Source organism: Pinus tabuliformis, chromosome J, assembly GCF_031772625.1.
Source record: "Pinus tabuliformis cultivar Carrire ecotype Pingquan chromosome J, CPIR1, whole genome shotgun sequence".
Lineage (NCBI taxonomy): Eukaryota > Viridiplantae > Streptophyta > Pinopsida > Pinales > Pinaceae > Pinus > Pinus tabuliformis.
Genome location: NC_142295.1, coordinates 847,188,239 through 847,203,298, shown reverse-complemented (window position 1 = coordinate 847,203,298; position 15,060 = coordinate 847,188,239). Strand labels below are relative to the sequence as shown.

Sequence of the window (15,060 nt, the reverse complement as noted above, 5' to 3'; positions counted from 1 at the left end):
TGATTAAATGACAAATCGTATATTGAATCAGCTAGTCATTTTTGTCTGCTCGTATGTTATGGCTGAATGCTAGGTTAGTTTTTGTTTCTTGCATAGTGTAGCTAACGGTTCAGGAAACAGACGTAGAAAGTCTTTATACATGTCTATTTGTATTGTTTCTGTTATCTTGTATTTGAGATCGAAGGCATTCTACAACATGCTTGAAGCTAGACTTTATAAATAGCATCAAACTATATGCACTTTAAAATGAATATATGTTGTTTGAAAATGCAATTATGGCATAATGCATTTGGTATTATTACTCCTTACCTGGGGCTATATGCAATCGATCAATTGCTAACTGTTACTTGATATGCATGATTTTTCATTATAATAGAATTATAACCTTAACCCAAATGAAAGTTTTGGGCTCGAAAGGTTTTGTTTTATATTACCTATGTTTCTGTTTACTGTTGGCTGTACAATTTGCTTAAATTTTTTCCATGTTGCTAAACACATCTGATTCAAAGTCAAGTGTACAGTTATATTTTTGAAACAAATGCTGCAGGATAACTGCTTTGCATAAAATCTGGTAACATTACGAGGAAACAAATTATCCCACAGACCATGTGAATATGCCATATATCTAGAGACTGCTAACATGATTTGCAGTTTACAATCTGAACAATGCTCACATGGTTTCCAATCTACAACGGACAAAGGACACAATGGCTAATGTACATTTCTGGTATTCTTGCTCGGAGTCAATGCTGAAATTCAAATGAGTAAGTTTATCTGAACCCATTTCATTTTTTACATCATTTGAAATCGAAACCTTATTTCAGAAGTCTATGGCTTTGTAGGTTCATGCTTTTGATCTCTCCTTGTGCAATGCCATGTTTAACTAGTTAGCATGAATATGGAATTTGTATTTGCTGTTGGTGGAGTTCCTGTTCTGCTTGTCTAGATTGACATTATTTTGAAATCTTGTTGTCTAATTAGCAGCACTGTTGCAATGACTTCTGAAATGAAACACAGAACAGCTGCCAATATTAGAATATTACCTCACAAAAGGCAAGTAGAATCTGCAACTATTTCATGGTCTTTCTGTTTGCAACTATTTCAGGTTTTTTTGGCAAATACCATATCCAGACATCTTTGTTTCATTTATCAATCAAGATATTATTAAATGCAAAATTGAGTTGAGATGTTTTAGGTTACACTTCCATGTTATTTCAGTTTTGCATAATTTGACTACTGTTTTGACTCAACAAGTTTATATGCATCAGCAAATGCTTTTGATGATATAAAATGCAATTCGCGACAGAGCATGATGATGATGTCACTCGTGAGAGGTACACAACATTTGCACAATTTTGTCAATTGCTGCTATCATACTGCTTTTGTTGATCACTATTTCTGTACTAATGTCCTTGGCATTGTATATCACCTTTGGCAGTGTAACAGCAACTGGTCAGCTTATCACAACAACTGCAGTTGAAGTTGTAACATCTGAATGCACAGTTGCAGCCGTTGTAGGAAATTCTGGAAGTGATCTTGTTAAAATTCAACACTTAAGCTACTACAAAGAACCATAAATTTCTGCAAATTCCTTGGCATCCCCTTCAACTGAAATTTTTGATACATGCAAAGTTGGAATGAAGTGTTGTCGTTGCTGACAAAATCAGATTGTATTGACAGAATGTCAAAATGTTACAACACAAATCCTATGTTCTTAAATGATCATCTTGTATCTAAACATTCATCTAGTCAAATGTTGTATTAATTATTAGTCAATAAAAATTGCCATTGGCAATTTTTATTTTGTCTCTATGACTGTTGACTCATTATGCTAATGTTTAATGCATTAATTATTAGCCAACAAAAATTGGCATTGGAAGTTTTTATTTTGTCTCTATGGCGTTTGATTCAGTATGCTAATGTTTAATAAATTGGCATCTTTATCTGTTATAGATTTGATTTTATGCAGAAAACCAATGTTATAATTCAATTTGAACAAGTTCCATAAATATAAATTACTATCTGCTATATTTAGTTACTTGAAATCATTTATCTAATATTTGGGTTTGTTTCTTTCTAATATTTGATAGCCATGTTGCTCATGCTTTATCATCATTTACTATTTTCTATCTACTATATTTAGTTACTTGATTGGCCCATGCCTTAGCATCACAACGATGTTAATTATGATAAACACTTTTTACTATTATTAATCATGATACACATGTCAATTATAATTAAATTTCAATATCTCTGATCCAATATAAAAATATTCTTATTATTTATTTTTATATAATTCTAATATCACACTCTATCTTTAATGTTTAAACAAATAATGCATTTTATAATTTAAATTAGCCATATAATATTAAATACTGCTTATCCATTCATATTTAATTATAACTATTAAACTATTTATAGTTTTAACTAACTATAAATTTCCTATAATATTTTTATTATTCAGTATTCATAATGCAAAGTTTACACTTCCAATCACAAAGAAATAAAATTCCTTGAATAAAAAGATTCCCACATTGAAATGAACTCTTATCTGTTTTTTAAAACACTATTAACTCAATATGACTTTCATAATTTATAACATGTAATATCATTTCTCCTAGTTGTGTTAACCTGCAATAATTAGCTTATACCAAGGCAAGCCTTTCTTGTCACCACTTATAAAGTTTAATAACATAATAACTTTTATAAAATCAAGCTGCAAAAACATTATTTCTAACTAAAAAATAGAGTAATTTGAAGTGCTATAGTCAATCTCCATTTTTTTATTATTTTCAATTATCTCAATTTTTGTCATTCTATATGTCATCATACTTCCTATGCCTATGCTATTAAACTATAGCCCCTTATTAAGATAATCACAAAATAGAAAAACAACTATGTTTAATGGCATCTGTTTATCTATGATGTAAGTCCTTTCACAACACCAAAAGATAATGAATATTTTCTTGCAGATCATGATTTGTTTATTTTAGTTTTTAATTTATAAAATAAACTTATCAAAATTGCTTTGTTGTTGTACTTAGATCCAATATTTACTACCCCAAAGATATAAAAAAGACAAAAAGTCATGTCCTTTTGCATCACAACAAATTATTAATTATATGCAACAAATTACTAATTAGAAATTAGATACAAGGTTTATTCTCTTTGCTGATTTGTAATTGGAGAAATTTAAAATTCACACTAAAGTTATAATAAACAATATTTTAGAATAAATATATCTTTTGTTCTCTTGACCATGAAATAATTCGCCAATCATTGACATTAACCTGAATGGTATGGCTTATGTCCAAACATGTTACTAGATATCTAATCTTTCAATCATGGGTCCAAGACTCCATAATTTTTAAATGCTTACGTTCTTCTTTGACTTCCCACAATCATTTATCTAAATATTGAACACTCTCCACCACGGATTTAATTATCAAATTTATACTCATAATAATGTTTATTTGCTGATTATCATTTTATGAATATTTCCATAATATTCAAATCTAAAAAAATAACAAAATTCTATCTTTTATGCACCATTAAAATACATAAGTTACTTTAACACTCTTTAATTCTTCACACACATTATTATTACCTTTTATACTTTTTCCCCGTCAAAGTTTCCATGATTCAATCTTAAATTTTATCACATTTTAATTATTAATCTACACATTTTCTAAATCATGACACATTGAAATATTACATCTAAAACTAATCTTACATTTATCACAATTTTTATTTAACCAACTCAAATTTCATTATATTTTATTGTTTGCATAAAGTCAAAAAGTCCATAAAACAATTTGCTATTCAATTCACTAAACCTTAATAAAAGTAAACATGCCTAAAACATACTTGTACTGCAAACACGCTCTGATGATAATGCAAACTATATACAAGTTAAGCGCCACCATAGTGGCTCCTTGTTTCAAAAGGTTTTCATTTCTTTAAAAAAATTCTCCTATTTGATTTTTTACCTTATGTTCAAAATATCAAGCATCTATAGATTAATCATAATCTAGAAAAAAAAAAATAAATAAATAAATAAAATGAAACCTTTATTTTTATTTTATTTTATTTTTAAATTATCATTGGAAGATATAATTGTTTCTCCCAAAGTATCACCATTAGATCTACACCAACCCCCTTACTTTTAAATTTAAAATAGTTTATCATGACTATTCCAATTATCCCATATTTTGGATCGTGCGAGTTGTATATCAATTTGCGATAGTTCCAAACCTTCGATTCCATACTTTCCGATGAGTCCAATAATTCCAACTGTGCTGACCTCCAACTAACTTATGCATTTATTTTGATTTTTTTAGTTATTTATTTATTTTCTTTTGTTTTAAGAAAATAAAACAAGAGGTCAGGAAGTCGATACATTAGTGTTGAATTGAGTTTTAAAATACAAATGAACCTCTGACTTCCTACCTCTGACCAAGTACGTCTTTGTTTTATGAGTGATTTAACAATTAGCATTTCTTTAAGGCTTAATGAACATTAATGACCCATTATGCTTTTCACAATATTTATTTATTTCACATGACTTTGATTAATTTACCATCGATTTTCTCAAGTTGTTAAATGCCAAAACTTGAGTTTCCACGTTAAAATTTCTCAGCCTTGTATGAACAAAGCTCTTCATTTCTTGCAAAAGTAATGGTGGGACTACATCAAAGTTTGCTTTCTACTAGTTGGTATCACGTTTATTTTTAAAACTTTAGTTTAAAATTGCTCTTTTGATAAATTTTGTTTCTTATTTCTTTTTCTACTCTTTTTACAGGTGATTTGAAAATGGTTAAAAATGGAAAAATATAGGATTCCAAACAAGCAGTCCAGGAAATTAAAATGAAAATGAAAGTAGTGGAAGCTCTAGGAATTGAAGGTACCAATTTAATTCTTTACTCATTTCCGATAGTATCTACAAAACTCAAGATGCATGTAAGTTCTCATGGGAAGAAATATTTGGTTTGTTTGAAGAAAAGAAATGGGTGGAGTCAAAATGTTTTGATGACAAATATTCTTCCAACTTTGAGGCTCTTGTAAAAGTTGAATTGCATAAAATTGTAGCTAGACCAAACATATGTCCCTACTATGACATGATAAGATGGATTTTGTCACATGCTCACATTCCAGCTTGTCCTAATTTTTACCATAATCAAAATGTAATTTCTTGTTGGAACCTAAAGTCCTTAATAATATCTATAAGATAAATCCTTTTTAAATTCTTCTAAACAAATAGTTTTTAGAATAATTCAATGATAATGTTTTGAAGAAGAAAAATAAGGATTATAACTTAGCTATTAAAGGATGGTTACATGATCTTGAAATTTGCAAATTGAAAATAGGGAAGGATCACCCATTAGCAATCCTCAAACCACCTTTTAGATATATAGTCAAGATGATTTTGAGAGTATAAAAAGATAATATCGAGAAACGTCTTGAATGGATTCCTCTAATCTATGGCATTCATAAAAAGCCAAAGACATTCAATTGGGTGGATATTCTATCTCAAAATATATCAAAAGCCATTAAAATATCCATAGCTTCTCCTCCTCCATATGAATAAGATTTTTATATGTATGCATATCTAATGGATGTTTTCATGGAATTAGTTCCATTTCCTTTAATGGAAATAAGTTGTTCCTTCAATCATCACCAAACTATACAGGATTATACTTCCATTTTATGGAAAAGTAACTTCAAATAGCACTTCTATGCTATCTGCAACAATATCATGATTCCTATACATGAAGTTTTATTTGGAGAAGCTCTTCCTAGAATTAGTAAAGATCTTTAGGAATCCATGTTTGAAATTGGTGATTGATTTATTGAAAAGAGTTTTCTTAGTATTTTTGTAAGTGAGGTTAGACCTCATGTCCTACCAAGATATATTCCTGATATGTTAGTTGTTAGAGAAATAGCCAATCAAACAACACTCCAAGGTTAGGCTAGAATGTTGCATAAAATGCAAAAGAAGGTATGGCATATCTTTCCTATTAAAGTTGGTCAAGTGGTGTTGAAAGATAGAAGATTTGATTTGGTTGAAGGAGAGTAGTTGTAGAAAAGTTTGGTTACATTCCTTTCCCTACTTTAGATATGACCCTAAAAATGTTATTGTCAATCATTACAAATAGGAATCAAAACTTGTCTAGCGATGTCAGCAACGGATAGAGCCAAATACATAAGGGAAGAGGAGGAAGCGCAATACAAATCTAAAAAATCAAGGGGTTTCTTTGAACCAAGCTCACAATCACAAGCACAAAGAACTCCTTCAACATCCTCCCAAGGCAATGGATATGGAGGCACAGGGTCATCAGCTTTAAGGCGTAGAACCATATCAGATGTCCTTGATGAGGGGTGTAGGAATGATGTGGATTCAAAGGTTTACAGGTTTCTCTATGCATGTGGGATACCATTCAATGTTCTTCGCTCACCTTATTGGCACGAAATGGTTTTTGCCATAAATGATGCCCCTAAAGGATACAAGAGCCCTGGTATGACAAGGCAATAACCGTTGAACTTGATCATGAAAAAGCAAAAATATCACATTCTTTGAAAAAAATGACAAGTTCTTGGACTGACCATGGGGTGTCCATTGTATCTGATGGATGGACAAATGTAAAAGGCAAGCCATTGATAAATGTTCTTGTTGTGTGTGTTAGTGGCGCCATCTTTCTAATTGCACATGATTACTCAGACAAGTTCAGGACCGCCATCAACATTGCAGAAGCATTACTTGAAACAATTGACCGTATTGGGCCATACAATGTCATCCGAGTCATTACTGATAATGCTCCTAATTGTAAGGCAGCGGGAACAATTATTGAGGATAAATACCCCAACATATTTTGGTTTGGATGTTTGGTTCACACATTGAACCTTCTGATGCATGATGTTGTCAAGAACAAAAATGCACAATACAAATGGATTGGTGATTTGTACAAGAAAGGCAAACAAATGATAAAATTTATTACAAATCATAGCAATACCCATGGCGTTTTCTGCAGTCACTCGAGATTGGAGTTGCTGAAGATTGCGAAGACCAGATTTGGTAGCTATTACCTCACCTTCAAGCACCTTTTGAAGGTAAGAGAGTCATTGGCTAGCATGGTATCAAGTCCACATTGGCAGGTATTAAAGGAAAGGGCTACAAATGCAACTGACAGGAGAGGTTTTGAACTGGTAGAGGAGGCAGCTCTTGATGGTCAGTTTTGGACAAGTGTGAGGCAAGTATTGGATTTCACCAAGCCCATTTATCACATGATTCAATTTGCAGATACAGATAAACCAATGATTGGCGAGGTGTATGAGTGGATGGATACCATGTTGGGGCAAATAAAAGATATTGTTCATAACAAAGATCCCGACTTGTACAAACTGATTCATGATTGTGTGTGTGAACGGTGGAATAAACTTAATCTTCCACTACATTGCTTGGCGTATATCCTTATGCCAAAATACTACTCTACATCTTGGTTGGGCCAACCTGCACCAGGGGTGAGATTCAGAGGTAACTAGTGGATATTTGCAAGCATTAGAAAAGTTGATATCTGACAGGGAGGAATGTGCAGCTGTGCACCTTGAAATAGGCAAATAATTAAGTGGCACTGGTTTGTTTAGTAACTTCGATGCAATGGAAGACAGAGACATATTTGATTCTCTCACATGGTGGGAAACATATGGCAGCGAGGGACTTTTGCCAAAATTGGCAAAAAAGTGTTCTATCACAGGTTGTAAATACTTCTTCTGCAGAGAGGTGTTGGGGCACCTACAGCTTCATACACAATGTGAAAAGAAACATACTCAATGAAAACTGAGTAGAAAGCTTGGTTTATGTGCACTACAACTTGAGGTTGTTGAGTCATCACTGTGATCGGGCTTATGAGGATCCCACATATAAAATTTGAGACAATCACCCAGAGGATGACAATTTGGAGGATGGCACTATACATCTTGAAGAACTGGAAGAGGAACTTATAAGGGATGAAGATGAAGCAGCTGGAGCAACCATGCCACCTTCACCATCCAGTAGCAGTGCTCGAGTTTTGAGTCTTGTTCCTTTGTTGTCACCACCTCCATCTACACCCTCACATGGAGGGCATGTGCTTTCTAGTTCTGGTCGTCGCTCTGTGCGGGAGACTCCTAGAAGACCACCACAACCTGCTTATACTCCTGGAGGCTCTCGTGGCAAGGGCCACATGTAGATTTACAGTTTACTTGTCTTTTCTAGTTTCTATTAGTTTTCATAAGTGTTGAGTGTTGAGTCCTTGACTCTTGACTCTTGACTCTTTCATATCATAATGATATTTTTTGTAAACAATATATGACTATGACAATGAAAATTTGAAGTTTGAAGTTGGAAATTATAACTCATTGGTAATGATTGTGAATTATGAATATGATGCTTCGTGGAAGACTAAAGTTGTTTCATTTCGTTTCATTATTCATGTTTCATTTTATAACATTTCGTTTCATGTTAACAGTTAGAAGTTAGGACTTAAAAATATCTAAGATATTTCTTGTAATGGTTAAACTTAGCTTACAAGTACAACTTTGGTAATCAATGATGATAAATGTTATATATTGAATTTTCAATTTTGAAATCATGATTCACGAGACTCAATATGTTGCAGTTGTAATATGTATTTTACTAACTTGTGGACATGGTTGATGAAGATTATAACTTTTAGATGATTGATGTGATATGGTTCAATGATCAATTTATGTTTTTTTTATGTTTTTTATATCTAATTCATCATTCTACATGTTTTTGTTGACATATATGTATCAAAAATTAAAAAATATAAACAATATATATATATATATATATATATATATATATATATTTTAAATCACTCCGGAATTCGCTCCCAAACCAGGAGCTTATGAAAATGTCGCTCCCGCTCCCCGCTTTCGCTTCCGCTCCCAATTAACATAGGTTTCTATTATAAGGAAATTGTATTTTCTTTACTGTGCAAAAAAGTTGCAACAAAGCTTAACAAATTTGTTAAAAATGGTCTATTCAATCACTGGTTCTCAAATCTATATGTGTGTAATATTTCCCCTTTTTGAAAATAAATTTATGTATTAGTTGCATATAGCTATTGGTAATCTAATTGAAAGAAAATATTATATTATGGAAATAAATGGATGTATTAAAGAATTTATGTATTAGTTGTATGGAAATTACTGCCAATTTGGATGAAAGGAAAAACTATTTTCCTTGAAAGGAAAGAACTTAAGTTAATATAAAATGAACTCGAGAAATAATGGGAGTCTTGAGAACCAGAACTTAAGTTAATATAAAATGAACTCGAGAAATAATGGAAGTCTTGAGAACCGATTGGAGGTAGAAACCTAGTACAAAACTTATTCCCTTAACCTGTGTCAATTATTTAGCTGAAATAGCAATGCATTAAACCCTTAGTGCTGGTAAAGGCTAAACCAATAGGAAATTTAGGAAAGAGAGGCTAGTAAATTTCTCAGTTTATAGATTGATTGTTATGAGGCGAAGACAATAATCTGATACCAAAATAGATCTAGTTACATATCAACCAAAAAAATTATATTCACGCACAGGGAAAAACTATTTGGTGAACCTAGGTGTTGAAGGGGTTGAGACCAGGCTGCTAAGTGAACAGTTGCCCAGTCCAGTCCCCCTCAAACCCCTGTTGAAGTATAAGCTATGCAGATTAAACATATAAGTTCAATATCATAATTGTCTGAAATAGGTACAGAAATGGCTAATATAACAAATAAATACCTTAGAATTCCACTATGACAGATCGAAAACGGTGTTCTCCATGCAAAGTAAATAAACAGAGCTGTAATGCATAAATTAAACCCACCAATTCTTCAGGAATAAATAAGCTGAACATTAAGCAGTTCGACACCTGTGTAATGAGGATATAATTACAGTAGCGCTATCGATGCCAACATTCCATGCGAAGGAATACGTGATACATAGTGAGAAATCGGGTAAACATCGCATGGAAGAGAATAACTGTGACTGGAGGAGTAGCAAGTAGCTTTAAGTGGATCATCGCACCCGGAAGTCTTAGACCCCTAAAGCGGAGAGCTGGATGAAATATCCTCTTCTAACCCTGGCCTGAAACCCTGAGAAACGAAGTAAAAGACTCAGTTAAGTAAGAGGCAGGTTATGAATGAATTCACCAAAGCGCTAGAACACGATTAAAGAATACCTGAAACAAAGGTCGGCTTGGGAGAAAAGTGTGTAAGCCGTAACCTGTATAATCGTCATTGAACCAATTCACCGATATCGAGTCACAAACATGCCCCCTGCAAACCAATCGAGGGTTCAGAGAAAAAGAAACCTCTGGAAAATGATCAACCCTAGCAGATTTTAGCATTAGAAACTGCGTTAACTTAACCAATTAGCATTAGAGATCACCACACCGAGGATGCCACCAGAGCCAAGTTGCAGAGCTCGTCCATGAGGAGAAGCGAAGAGGAAATGATCCAAACTGAGGGCATGACTACCTGGGTTCGGTACCCTAACTACTTGCGGAAGAAGGAGAACTGTTAGATCCGCTTTGGGAAAAGACAACGACTTAGATCCGTTAAGTTGTCTAACAGGATGGATTACAATTGTCCTCCACGTAAACTTCTCGAAGCTTCTGGCAGGCCACCACAGGGGCTATCGAAGCTTCTGGCAAGGCCACCACAGGGGCTCGAAGCTTCTGGCAGGCCACCACAGGGGCTATCGAAGCTTCTGGCAAGGCCACCACAGGGGCTATTGGATTCTTTGATTAATTTTCTGTTAAGCAATTGCTGGATTTTTCCTTGGCAAAGTTTTCTATAGTCTTTGCTTATTGAGATGGCTCTGCTCTTACAAGGTTTTTCAAAGTAACCTTCTTTGTAAGGTAATTTGATAGTATGCCAGAAAGCATTTGGTTCTTCTGAACAACGTGTTTAATAATAAATTTAATTAATGTAGTAATAATTTTTCCAATTATCTATGTTTAATAATAAATTTAATTAATGTAGTAATAATTTTTCCAATTATCTATGAAAGAGTGAGCATAACAACAAAGTATATTATAGTAGCGACAAAGTCTATAACACTTAGATGTAAGTGGTCTATACATTTTAGTAGTCTTTGAGAAATATTGTATTATCATTCATTCATTATTTGTTAGCTTCTACAAAAATGTAGAATAAGAATGAATTGTACAAATATGATGATGATGATGATGATGATTATGGTGGTGGTGGTGAATTTTACAAATATGATGATGACGATGGTGGTGGTGGTGGTGGTGGTTGACTTTGGTCTATCGGACCTAAAGAAACGAAATCTTTAGTTTGATTTAGGATTTTATTCCTGTGCTCAAAAAGCTTGGAGAGAAGCCTCCCGAGCTCACTGTAATTTTGACAATGTAAAAGGCTAAGAAGGTCAGTGTTGCAACAAAGATTTTGAAACTAAGATCTAATGTGGCTCATGATAGTTCATTCTAATCTTGGCTATATTAATTTTCTTCTAGTTAAAACATAGAGATACTTTTGATCTTTTAGGGTGGGGTTGATGACCTCCTTATAATATCTTAATTTTCTTTTAGCTGCTAAATCTTTCTCACACTATCTAATCTTGGCTATATTAATTTTCTTCTTTCAGCTAGTTAAAACATAGAGATACTTTTGATCTTTTAGGGTGGGGTTGATGACCTCCTTATAATATCTTAATTTTCTTTTAGCTCCTAAATCTTTCTCACACCACACTTTTTCTTTGAATAACAAAATTTATTAAATTTTTATTTTCATTTAATTTGTTTTTAAACTAATTATGTATTTTAAATTTTAAAATTTAATATATTTAAATTTATTGTAAAATAATGTATTTTAATTTAATAAATTAAAGTTTATTTTACGTTATTCATAAAGTTATTTTAAATTAACATTTATAAAAATCAATAAAAATATATTGAGGATTGAATATAAAAAGTGGAGAAAAAATAGTACACTTTTAATCCATATATTTTTAATTTATAATTGATTAATGATCTTGGAACAAAGCCTATTTACATGTAGGAGTGATTATAATTTATGGTAAAATAAAGGTGAATTATTGTTGTTAAGAATCTTGTTAGATGTTTTTTTAAAGTATGTGTTTAGTTCATATATTATTCTTTTAATAATAATAATAAATTTATATTTTAGTTTATCTTTATGGTTTGTTTAGTCTTTTCAATATGAGAGGTATCATAAGATAAGTGTTTTAATTTATATGAACATTTACCCGTCATTTAATTTATATGGTCATATCAGTATTAACACAATTAAACTTAATCCTTGCTTAAAACCATATAAATACACTTCCAAGTCTAAAACTACATACGTAAAAATTCAAACTTTAAAAAAATGCTTAAACACTCAAATTGTGAAAAAACTAAAATTAAAATTAAATCTAAAAAAAGAATTGCAAAAAAAAATATATTAAAAGGAAAGGGTCTCTAATGGGAAACATTTAATCTAATAGAACCACTGAACCACAGTAAGGAAATTTGACAAAAATATGAAATTGTGAATTTTTTGAAAAATAAAAAATCATTAATTTTAGGTTAAAATGAAAATAAACATCAATTTGGTATATTAGGCATCGTTATTTATGAAATAATTTATATATTTCTATAAAATTATTTGACTATGGTCATTTTAAAAATGTATTCCTCTACTTTTCTAAAAATGTAACAAGTAAATATATATAACAGTAAATATATGTATTTAAATAGTAAACCTATTAAGGCTGTATTTAATAATCATTTATATTTATATATATCTAATTAAAGTTTTCCACAAATCTAAAATGGAGCCATCTACTAAGGCTGAGGAATTGCCTATTTCTCAAAAAGTGGTCTGAATCCGAGCAAAAAAAATTCAAAAAATATTGTAGAGGCAATGTTTGAATCACGTTTTTGATGGTAGAATTAAATTCAGCACCATCAAAAACGTCTCTGTAATTCAGGCAAAAAAATTTCAAAAAATCTTGTAGAGGCAGTGTTTGAATCATGTTTTTAATGGTGGAATTGAATTCAACACCATCAAAAATGTTTGGGACACCTAAAATTTTGAAATTTAACAACTATAACTTGGATTTACAAAAATCTCTCCTGGATTTTATCAAAATATGGTCGGAATTTCCATAACTTTTAGAGCAAAAAAAAATAGTCTCACCATTTGAAAAGACCATTGTAGAGAAAATTAAGGGATTCTTTTTAATAAAGAAGACACTGGAGCTTCATACATAAACCTGATAAATTAAGCAAACTATTGTGAATTTTAGACATTTGTCACTCAATCGTATGATGAGAAAAAATAAGTGAAAGATCTATAAATAGGAGATATAGTATTGTTACATGTACAAAATAATCCAATAGAATAGTGAGGGCCGGATTTTCCAAAAAATCGCACTAAATATTATGCCCTTTTGCATGGCAAAAGTAAGTGTCACGTGCCAACTTCGCTATTGTCTAGGCCAGAGTTATAATGGTTATTATCGAAGAATTTTATAAGGAGTTGCCTTTAGTGCAAATTTTTGGACTTGATGGTGCAGGAATCTGGCAAAACAATTTGAAGTGAAATATTAATTTGTGTTATTTAAACTGGTTTTTTTACTCTATATATGTATAGGGGAGAGATTCCTAATGTTGTGCAGGGACCAGTAATTGATATAGTACTGGTCCCACCAAACCACCAGTGATTGAGACTTTTGAAACCAAAATTTAAACAGAAATAAATAACATTATGTATAAATAAGTATTAAATTATGTCCAAAAATCACCCATACATTGACTGGGCCCACAACTGTCCATAAATAGTATTTTACTACTTAATACTGCAAAACATATTGACCCAAGTAGAAAACAGCTAGAGCCATAAAGGCTTCCAAACTGGTCTATTCCAGAAGTACAAAACAGCAGTCACTTCAACCCCCACTCATCAGAACTGCAACTTTGCATCCCAAAGAAATATGCCTACCTGCACATAACAAAAGGAATGTATGTCAGCCATAACTGTTGTGTTGTTCAACAACTAAACACCCTATGTTCAATAAATGACACCCAACCCAATAACAATTAAATCCACTTTGTTCAATAAATGAAACCCAGACCCAATAACTGCAATAAATGACACCCAACTCACTCTATTTCTCATTAAAACAGATCAAAGCACATGGATCAACAAATAAACAATTCCCAACCATTAGATCACATCAAATTAAATCCATACCACACATTCAAAATGAAGCCATTGCAATCCATGTGCATCCATGTCCACCAATTAAAATCAAGTCCCCAAAACTATAAAAGAAGTCCACCCATTGTTGAAGTTGCATCTTATGCTTTCAAACTATTCAACAAACTTGAAGACAACATCACAAAACAGTGGCCAATATATTCAATTTAGTTATATGAATTACAACTCATTCTTCTTACAGTTCTGTGTTCATTGTTTTCATTTATCAGATTTCTTACATTACAGTTCTGTCCATAGGGTTACAGTTAACCTATATAGTTACAGTTAACCTTTTTTATATAGAGTTTATGTATGTGTTCTAGCTTATTATATCATCAGCTTCATAGTGATTACATCTTACATATCACAGAGGTTAAGTATGTCGTGTTAGTACTGTAGTCATAGCTTGTTTAGCTTACAGGAATTGAACCTTAGCTTACAGGAATTGAACCTATTGAATACAGTCGTATCCATCTAATCAACATCACAGGTTGTTTACCTTACAGGAATTGAACCTTAGCTTACAGGAATTGAGCGATTATTATGGCTTGGGTTCTATGCAGAATGAGTTAAAACATAAAACAAAAACGAATTGTAACTTTAATGACTCTGATAAACTTAGTAATTTTTCACATATTTTCAGACCTTGACAATCATCATTGAGACATAACATTGAAACATAATCGAAAGACATGTATTTTCAGAAGCATGAAGCTATTGAGAAAGCAAAAATTTTGATATTGAGTCGAAAGAATGCAAATAAGTGAATTTCTACTACTGATGAAT

General features: G+C 31.9%; 1 long non-coding RNA gene across 3 annotated transcripts; it reads right to left on the bottom strand.

The window, feature by feature from the left end:
• Positions 1–9,848: 9,848 nt before the first annotated feature.
• LOC149229354 (uncharacterized) lies at positions 9,849–10,658 on the bottom strand. Of its 3 annotated transcripts, none has more exons than XR_016247283.1 (3): positions 10,413–10,658; positions 10,224–10,320; positions 9,849–10,137 (listed from the first exon to the last, which is right to left on the bottom strand). It is a non-coding gene; the product is annotated as an uncharacterized LOC149229354 (long non-coding RNA). The 3 variants fall into 3 exon arrangements; XR_016247281.1 differs by having other exon boundaries at positions 10,433–10,658; XR_016247282.1 differs by having other exon boundaries at positions 10,438–10,658.
• Positions 10,659–15,060: the final 4,402 nt, after the last annotated feature.